Below are 10,969 nucleotides of genomic sequence, written 5' to 3'. Positions count from 1 at the left end.
GATCATTTTTAATATTAGAGTTAGAGCACAGCCACACAAAGCAATCAGCACAGCCAGGAGGGAGCTTTGGTGGGGAAGGATTTATTTGCACTGCAAGTGCAGCTCTCACATCCATTGCTTTAGCTACTGGTAAAAGAGAGTGGCAGCTAACAGTGACAATTTTTTCCCTAGCATTCATTTTTTTTTCCATAGAATGTGCATCCTTGATGTTCTCTTTTCTCAACTGCCAGCTAATTTTAACTCTAGTTCAGCATATCAGTTGCTGGTAAAACCATTCATTGCAGGCGATTACACGTTAAAATTTACATTCACATTTCACTGACAGGATGGGGATCTACACCCATAGTGCATTGCACAGTGAGTGATGTGCAAAATGACAACCAATGCCATTAGCCCTGTGGTGTCCTTCTCTCCTGCATTTAGACTTAAGTACATTTCAGAAAAGAATGTCAGTGCCAGTTGCATACTTTATGAAGGTGTCATACTGCTCTAACACAGCTCCATTCGGGATGTAAGATGACTTTATGCTGGGAAATGAGTCAATTTTTCTTTTAGGGATCATGAAATGCAGACACTGTGGATAACTTGACAAAACGTCTGTGCTGACATTATATCTACAGAATGTGACATATTTTGATGTCTCTGATAAATCGTAGAGTACTCATCTTTTTTCTGTGCTCTCTTTCATGGGAATACTCATTGAGCAGCGCAGCTTTGGGATCTGAAGGTGAACTGTAGTGAACAGAACTGTACTGAGAGTCATCTCAAGTATATGACAAAAGAGAAGTAGGGACAGAAGTTTAGAATATGTTCTTATGGGGAGGGAATGAAAACCTCCTGAGCACGCTGGCTCTGACAACGTCACTGCTCCTCTTCCTCCTTCAGCTGGATATTAAAAAAGAAAGCCTTGCTCAGTTCAGTGTGGGATAGGTTCCAGCTCTCTCTCTCTACAGGGTATCAGAAGTTTGATAAACGGAGATGACTCTGCATCTTAAAAAGGTACTCACACACTGGAAGGCCCAGGGGTTGAAAAATTTCTCTTCATATCTTTTGGAAGATACGTGTTAATCACTTTTGCTTTGAGTGTGAATTAATGAGTTCTGTGTATTAGGACCTGGAAATCTTCCCCAAGGGGAGCCCAGATTTCCATAGAACATGTATAAACATTAAGTATAGGTATCTGTATCTCACTATGGAAGAACAAAAATTAAATGTGATGTGTTTCACAAACCCCTGCTTCCTTGAGAAGACCCAGAGAAATTTCTTCAATAAGTGTCCAATAGATTCTGTATATAGATTCTAATATAGATTCTGTGAAGTTTTATATCCAGAAGAAACCAATATCCCTCAGCAGAGATATCACTGCAATATATCAGCTAGAGCTCTGGGTAGGCGTGCAGACTGAAGAAATGAAACCTTCTTAAAGCAAAATAATACAATTCTCACATGAATCAATCACAAACTTTGTGTCGATTACCTGATGTGTTAATTTGGTAATGAATTCAACTTATTCATTAAATCTTAATTGTAAACTCAATTTAGTCCTTGCACTGTTGTGTCTTTAATTTGGCTTCTTCAATAGCTTATTTGTTCATTCAGGCTTTTTTATTAAAGTCTGGGTAAAATGAAGTCAACTCAGCTTATGTTGATTTAGTCAAGTCATGATGAGGATCATAAAAACTGAAGGTACAGTAACCCCTCGTTAAGAAACGTCGTTCTCTTTAGGTTCTGTTTCCAAATGAAATGCAAGTTCCTGAGAGCTTCTTTGCACTTGTTAAAAACAAAGCAACTCTTATTACCACAGACAGAATGAAATATTTTTGTCAATGTTAGCCCAGGAGCTGGCAGGGCTCATTGAGACGATTTTAAACTAGGTATGAAGGGGGAAGGGGATAAAACCAAACCTGCTGGAAATGAGCCAAGGGAAATGACAACAGGACTGGGGGTGAGGCTCAGCTGAAGCGTATCTACAGCAATGCGCTGTTGATCTGCCTGGGGGTAGCAAGGCTGTACAGAGGGATCTGGACGGGCTGAGTAGCTGGGCTGAGGCCAATGGGAGGAAATTCAACAAGACCAGATGCTGGGTCATACACTTGGGCCACAACAACCCCAGGCAGTGCTACAGGCTTGGGGCAGAGTGCCTGGAAGACTACGTAGGGGAAACGGACCCAGGACTATTGGTCAGTGCTGGGCTGAACATGAGCCAGCACTGTGTCCAGGTGTCCAAGAAAGCCAATGGCATCCTGGCTTGTATCAGAAATAGTGCTGCCAGCAGGAGCAGCTGCACGGGAGCCCTGGTGAGGCTGCACCTCGAGTACTGTGTTCAGTTTTGGGCCCCTCACTCAAGAAAGACACTGAGGCCCTGGAGCATGTTCAGAGAAGGATAATGAAACTTTGCTTTAATGGGTCTGGAGCACAGGTTTTATGGGGAGAAGCTGAGGAAAGTGAGGTTTGTTCAGTCTGGAGAAGAGGAGGCTCAGTGGAGACCTTATCGCTCTCTGCAACTGCCTGAATGGAGGTTGTGATGAGGTGGGGATTGGTCTCTTGTCCCATGTAACTAGCAATAATACTAGAGGGAATGGCCTCAAGTTGCACCAGGGGAGATTCAGGTTGGACGTTAGAAAAAACTTCTCTGAGAGAGTGGTCAGGCACTGGAATGGGCTGCCCAGGGAGGTGGTGGAGTCACTATCCCTGGAGGCATTCAGTAAATGTTTAGATGTTGTACTGAGGGACATGGTTTAGTGGGAAATAGTGACAGGTGGACAGTTGGACTGGATGACCTTAGATGTCTTTTCTAACCATGGTGATTCTATGATTCTATGATTCATTTTCATTTTGTAGTGCCAGGGGGCTTTGTGAGTTACACAGTTTCTCACCAGCTTCAGCTGTTTTCAGATAAATATATTTTTAAAATATTTAAGAGGAAACCTTTGCAGATGATCACATTTTAAATCTAAGCAAATGGCTCTATTGTGTGAAAACTTTTAATAATTCTTTGAATATTCCTTATGTTTGAGATGATGTCACAAGTGTTCTGACATTACCATACTCTATAAAAATATTCTCTCATGTGTTATTTCAATTGTATTTCACTTCTCTAATTCACAAAATCTGTTTTTAATTTTTCATGTCGCCACCTATTTCAATGAATGTTAGCAGTAATGCATGCAGATTTCTTTACTATTTTAATAAGATCCTTATTTTTAATTTTCATCATATACCATCTTGGCAGCTAACCAGATATCTTACACAACACTTGAAGGGGAAATACTGTGATTCATATAATATTAAACCAAACACAGCAATTGGAAAATAAAAAAGTAAATTTCATTGTAGCAATTCAGCCAGGCAATAAAAGATGTTTTTTCCATGTGCAATGAACACTACTTTCCTTACAATTGGAATGCACTTTACCTTGGCACAGTAATGTAAAGCGTCTTTTAATTTACTGTAAGTACTGTTGCACTGTTCTCTGACTCTCTGAGCTTTTGGGTTTTTTTTTTTTTTTTTTTTTTTTGGCTTCTTTTATGACATTTGCAGAGCATAGTGCACTGAGGATGCCACAAACCTTAACAGGTAACTGCTCAGAGCAGGAGGTACATAACACACATAACATTTGCCTCCCTTAACAGTCAGAGTGGCTTTCAAACAAATCTATCAGAACACAAACACATCTTTCTGCATCACCTGCACGTACCCCTTGGTGTTACCCAGCAAGTAACTGGGCTTCTGATCTGATAGACCTCTGGCTGTCAGTAACCCTATGCTTATGGATCTTGAAGCATTCACTGGATGCGACTTCACAGGCTCTGCCAAACAAAGCAGGTAGACAAGCAGATCATAGAATGAATCACAGAATGACCTGGGTTGAAAAGAACCACAATGATCATCGAGTTTCAACCCCCCTGCTATGTGCAGGGTCGCCAACCAGCAGACCAGGCTGCCCAGAGCCACATCCAGCCTGGCCTTGAATGCCTGCAGGGATGGGGCATCCACAGCCTCCTTGGGCAACCTGTTCCAGTGCGTCACCACCCTCTGTGTGAAAAACTTCCTCCTAATATCTAACCTAAACCTCTCCTATCTCAGTTTAAAACCATTCCCCCTTGTCCTATCACTATCTACCCATGTAAACAGCCATTCCCCTTCCTGTTTATACATTCCTTTCAAATACTGGAAGGCCACAATGAGGTCTCCCTGGAGCCTTCTCTTCTCCAAGCTAAACAAGTCCAGTTCCCTCAGCCTTTCCTCACAGGAGAGGTGCTCCAGCCCTCTGATCATCTTAGTGACCCTCCTCTGCACCCTCTCCAAGAGCTCCACATCCTTCCTATACTGGGGGCCCCACGCCTGGATGCAATACTCCAGATGTGGCCTCACAAGAGCTGAGTAGAGGGGGACAATCACCTCCCTCTCCCTGCTGGCCAACCCTTTTTTAATGCAGCCCAGAACACAGTTGGCCTTCTGGGCTGCAAGCACACACTGCTGGCTCATGTCCAGCTTCTCGTCCTCCAGGATCCCCAAGTCCTTCTCCGCAGTACTGCTTTCAAGGAGATCTTCCCCCAGTTTGTATAAATAGCTGGGATTGCCCTGACCCAAGTGCAGCACCCTGCAGTTGGCCTTATTGAACCTCATTACGTTCTCATGGGCCCAATTCTCCAGCCAGTCCAGGTCCCTCTGGATGGCTTCTCTTCTTACAGTGTATTGACTGTACCACTCAGCTTGGTGTCATCTGCAAACTTGCTGAGGGTGCACTCGATGCCATCATCTCTGTCACTGATGAGGATGTTGAAGAGCATCGGTCCCAAGACCAACCCCTGAGGGACACCACTTGTGACTGGCATCCACCCTGATGCAGAACCATTGATCACAACCCTTTGCCTGCATTCAGCCAGCCAATTCCTAATCCATCAAACAGATTCCCAAACAAGAGCTGCAGCATCATCTACAGCAGGCCAGGAAACCCACTCACAGGCACCAGTGGCTCAGCACACCCAAGTATGTTGACTGTGTAGCAGGGCAACCTCAACCTTAAGTGAGCATAGGTGACATTCACAGTGACATTTACAAGATGACTTTTACAAGACAGTGCTCTCAAATATAGGGTTTGGATTTTGGGTGGTTCTGTGTGGAGCCAGGAGTTGAACTCGATCACCCTTGTTGGTCCCTTCCAACTTGGGATATTCTATTACTCTGTGATTCTACAATTCCATCTTCCCTAGTGAAAGCTCACCATCAGGTCAGCATGGCATTAAGGAGAAACCTCACCTTCCTAGAACAGACCGGTAACATAGCAATTAATTAAAGAACAGAGGATCTAGTGGGGCCTTTGAATACTCCTAATTAATTAACAGCTTTGCTTCCTGCCTTAGTGTCTTCAGACAAACCAAGTTAGCACTGCATACACTGCATACACTGCAGCCCAGGCAGCCAGAGGTGCAGCACGATGGGAAAATGTGGACACAGAGAGGGTCTCCCCAGCTGCCCCACCCCTGAATTTGGCCATGGCCATAGCCTGACTGAGTGCTCCTGACCTCATGCACATAAAAATGCTCTCCCCACACTAAGAACACTGCACAATCACAGGTAAATTAAAACTGAGGGAATAGAGTGTTTTTCCCTGTCAGCACATTGTGTGCAGGTGCTGGAGCAGCCGCATTTCATACACGGTGCTATTGCAGTACAGCTCTTGGCTGTTCCTTTCCAGAAACAAATTGTCTCTGAGCATCATTACATGATCATTCCAGAAGGAACCAAACAGATGGGTTACACCAGGGCTTTTTCTCAGAGTTTGGCTTTTGGCCGAAGTGTGATGAAGCTGGCATCTTATCTCAACATTTTTTTATGTAATCAATGTACATGCCAATGCCTGTGAAAGAAAAGGCAGCACATAATGCCATGGAAAAATTAGTAGACCCCCCCCTTTCAATTCTCCAGCATCCCAGAATCACTCCTTGGAAAAAAAGATGCTGAAGGAATATACAGCAGTGCACCATTCTGTTGGTTGTATCATGTTTAAGAAGATTTTACAGCACTCAGTGCTATACTTGAGGATATTTCAGGTTTCTTAAAACACACACACACACACACACGCACACACGCACACAAAGGCCAACTAACCATCTAACTCAGGTCTTCTGTTTAGATTCATTTTCTTTTGATAATAACCCATAAAAAGTCACTCGAGATGCCACTGTTAAATGGACCCTGTCTTCACCCAAATGAAACCTCGGTTTCCCTGAGATCCCAATTCTCCTTGGAGTTCATAGAATCATAGAATGGTTTGGGTTGGAAGGGACCTTTAAGATCATCTAGTTCCAACCACCATGCTATAGGCAGGGACGCCTACCTCTAGACCAGGTTGCTCTATCCTTGAATGCCTCGTTGGATGTGAATGCTTGGGGAGTTCCTAGATTCACTCAGCAGGAATTGAATCAAGAACTAAATAACTCGAGTCTAAATACTTCGTGTCACTCTCTTAAAACAAAAAATACAACACTTCCAAATCCAAGTGAAGTGAATCAGTAGGTGGATAAAATGTTGGCATTAAGAAGAGTAACTTAGGTTGGTACTGTAGACATATGATGAGATAATGGCCAAAGGCATAACAACTGATAGCCCAGAAGGTGAGTGAGTGAGTCTCCTAGGCTAGCAGTGAGAAGAGGTGTGAAGAGGGGCCCAGAGACATCTGCAGACAAGTATTTTTTTTGCCTTGCTTTTCACTAAGGAAAATGCAGACACCTTTGGGGCTGCAATGATGAAGAAATTACCAGAAAATCTGATGACAATAGTCTAGAGCATTATATAAAAATTGTACAGGAAATGGGCACTGAAATAGTAACACATTCACAAATGTATTTTAAAGACAGATTTTAATGATTGTTGCAGGACTTTTCTGGACTTTTTCTCACAGCATGGTTCTTCACAGGTGTCTCCATTCTTACAGCCTGGCTTAGGAAGTCACTGTCTGATTTCATGGAGCTTCAGGCAGATCAGGCTCTGTTCTGGCTGAGCGCGGGACACAAGAAGTCAACCGGAGCTCTGAAGGCAGATTTAGTGTAGAACTCACGTCCTCCATCCAGCCCATCCTGTGCTGAAGCACACGGACACTGGAGAGACACAGCTATCATCTGCCTATGGCCTGAAGGAGGAGCCATCAAGGGGGACAGGGAACTTACAGTTCTGTAGGAATTAGTAAATCACAGTAAAGATTATGAGAACATGTGTTTTTCAACAAAGTCTGTGACAGAGGTGAATTGCTGGTTATTTTTATGGGTGAGGAAACAGATGGGTAGCTGATTGTCCCTAAGAGAAACCTGAGAAAGAAGAGTTGGCCCAAATAATGAGATATGCAGGCAAAATTCAGAAAAAAAATAGAAGGAAACAAGGAAAACAAGGAAAAGCTGACCCTCGTGTACCGGGCAACCATAGAGCCTTACAAACACATTGTCTCCATGCAGTTATACTTCACAGCAAGATGTTTCCCTGCATGCAGCTAGTGCAAACAAAAACACAACATGACAAAAGCCTTCTTGCAGCGAAATGCAAGTTTGTGAGAATTGGCCCATTCCTCCAGGAATTCAGTGAGAATCTCTGGGGGTTTATCCACCTATCTGTCAGCAGCAGGAGGTCTGGAGCCCAGATCATCCTGGCCTTGGCTACTTCGCTTGCCTGCACTTGAACATGCTGACCCCAGTTGCCTGAAATGGGATGTTTCAAACCATGCTGTCTCTAAGGACAATTGTGCCAGCAACATCCATAGCTGGCTGTCCTTCTCCTGCTGAGCTAGAAGTCTTGAGATGTTTACTGATGAGGGCAAGGGAAGGGCTGACAACAGCCATGTGAATCATTCATAATGGAAAGCACAAACATTGTTTTTATTTCTCCTCTTTTTGTCAGGTGACAGCTCTAATTCCTCATGCTCTAGCTTTCCATGACCGTGTTGAATATTTATGCATATATCTGATACAAACACTGCTGAAAAGATCTCTATTTGATACTGAATACTCGGGTCAGGATTATCACAAAAATCATGGAGGATTCATTATCTCACTCTCAGCAGGATCAGCATCATTACTTTATACATTTATGGGCATGCAGGTGCATTGATGCCAGACAAATAATCTTTTTAATAAACCAGCGTTCAACACTTGATATTACTCCGAAGCCTAAAAGGAGCTCACTGCAGCCAATGGCACAGTGGTGGCACAGGCGGTGGCAGCAGCGTGGCCATCACCTCACACATGGCAGCATGTCCCCTGCCTGCTGCATGCAACGGCCCCTATACATTCGCTATCCCATTAAACAGGAAAAGAATGCAGTGAAAACACAGAGAAGAGAAGTAGGTTTTCAAACATGTCACCATCATCACCACCTACAAGAGAAGAGAGAACAGATAGATGATGGCCTTCACCATGGCATATCACTGGTCTCTGTGGCTGGATGGGACAGTGGTGTAGGTGGCAACGGAAGAATTAGACATTCTTCTCCTGTCACCAGTGGCAGAAGACACAGTGGCATGAAAGCCTTAATATCCTTCTCATTCCTTATATACCAATGCTGTGGAACAATAGGAAGCTTCACTGCTGGGAATCAGAAGCAGCTGACGGTCTATCAAAGCACTTGTACAGAGCAGACTGCATGAAGTCTTCAAGTTAGTCTTTCATGAGATATTCACCATCCCCTCAGAAGCACACACACACAGATTATAAACATGTACACCCGGCCTGCTGAGAACCCTAGACTTACAATACTTCTGAAAAAAGATTGGATTTTTACTGGATGAGTTGTGTTACTGTTGGCAAGAGAGCAGCTGAAAGAAATTTGCATCTCCTTTCAATTATGCTTTGCAGACACAGAAGTGGCAAGAACCAGTACATTTTTTTTCAGCCAAATATAAGGAAGAAGCTGGCAGCAACATAGCACTGAACTGTAGATCAAATCAGCAGCTTGATGAAACGTTGATATACTGCTGTAAGCAGTGGTTTTGCTATTAGCAATGTCTCTGAACTCCAAAGAATTCCTTTTGCACTGAGTACTCGCCACCCTGTTCATCATCTGGCAGATCCAAGTGGGCACTGTGAGGTGCTGGAGCCTACCAGTGCCTCATGGGCTTGCCAGTCTGGCCTACTGGTGATCAGTTATTTGAGCACGTTCTTCACATCTCAGAAAAAATATTGTTCCCTATACGAATCTCCTGAAAACAGTGGATGAGAATTAAAATATTATCTCTCAGAAATATCTCATAAATGCACCATTCTCATCACTGTTTTATTCTTCTTTTCCATTTACTTAAAGCAGAGCTATATCTCGGGTTATAAACTACTTATGTTGCAAAAATACAGCTACAACTGAACAGAGCAAACAAACACAGGATTAAGGGGACATTATTCAGGCTACTGTGAAGCATCAAAATGAAACAGAGACTCTACCTATAAATTGAAAGGGTTATTAAAATGGTAAACCATGAGAATCATCATCTCACAGCCTACCATGGGCCAGTCTGGTACTACGTGAGCAAGAAAAGGATCTTATGGCAGCACCCTGTAATGTCTCTCATTCAAGAAGGTTGAGCTCATGGTGCATTCAGCAGCTCATAAAGCTCCATGGGATTAATCTTGCTGGGTAGGATTTTAACTACAAGTAAAATGTTTTTTCTTCTAAAAGGTTACAGTTCCCTGGGACAATAATCATGAGGCTTTGCCTGCAAGTCTACTACCATTTTGAAAGTATTGAGGGGGAAAAAACACTGGTGAAGTGAGCCAGGAGAAAAATGTCAAATAAATTATAGGTGTCAAAAATTGCTTGAAGTGAACTGCAGAAAAGAGTATTGAATATCTGGTGCTAAAACCCATTTATTTGTTTCATCCAAAGAGAAGAGCTGAGTAACCAAATGGCAAATAAATACCTTCAGTGGGGTCAGAAAAACTGAAGGAAATATGGCAATTATTGGTATTTTCCAATAGGAGGAGAGAGTGGATGTCACATGAGTTCAATTCTCTCAGATAGGTGATGATGCTGGAACCTGACGGCACTGCAGGACCATTTCAAGGCTCTGCACTACAGGAGTGCTGTTCAGGCTTCATGGCCATCTGATGTTGCCTAAGCTTGCCTGCTGTTCAGTGGATGCATGGACAAGGGAGACTTTGGAAGTTACAGCAAGACCAAGGTTTTTCTTCAATATCAGTGACAAATTTTCTCCTGTAGCCACAGATATCAGTTAAATGTACTGCAAACGTATACAAAATTATGTATTGAAGTTAGAGAAGTGTGCCTACCTTACATCATTATAAATGCAGACAGTGGTATAGGAGAAGATGTTCCACATATCCATGGTACTCTCTTCCAGGAAGAAAAAGTTTTCATTAAGGAATAACATGGGGCTGAAAAATATTAACTTTCCAGAACAGTAATTAGAGTAAAGGGGTAATGATCTCTGAGAAAATGCCATTTTAGAATCAGAGAGCTGTAGAATCATAAAATCGTTTGGGTTGGGAGTGACCTTTAACAGCCCTGCACTGAGCAGGGACACCTACAGCTCCATCGGGTGCTCAGAGCCCCGTCCAGCCTGACCTTGAGTGGCTCCAGGGATGGGGCATCCACCACCTCTCTTGGCAACCCGTGCCAGTGCCTCACCACCCTTATTGTAAAAAACTTCTTCCTTATATCCAATCGAAATCTCCCCTCTTTCGGTTTGAAACCATTTCCCCTTATGTTATCACAACACATCCCACTGAAGAGTCTGTCCCTTCTTTCTTACAGCCCCCCTCTGGATACTGAAAGGCCGCTGGTCTCCCTGGCCTGAAGGTCTCCCTGGAGCCTTCAGAAGTCACTCTTGAAGACAACTGAGTGACTGCATTTAGCTCAACTCTACACAATATTTAATAACATGTTTAAGTTTGTGGATGTTTGTTGGTTTTGCAATTAAAAACAAACAAACAGAATGACACCTTTGCTTTGTAATCCCAATTGCAAT

The sequence above is a fragment of the Gallus gallus genome, chromosome 1 (assembly GCF_016699485.2).
Source record: "Gallus gallus isolate bGalGal1 chromosome 1, bGalGal1.mat.broiler.GRCg7b, whole genome shotgun sequence".
Lineage (NCBI taxonomy): Eukaryota > Metazoa > Chordata > Aves > Galliformes > Phasianidae > Gallus > Gallus gallus.
This window is presented reverse-complemented; position numbering follows the sequence as displayed.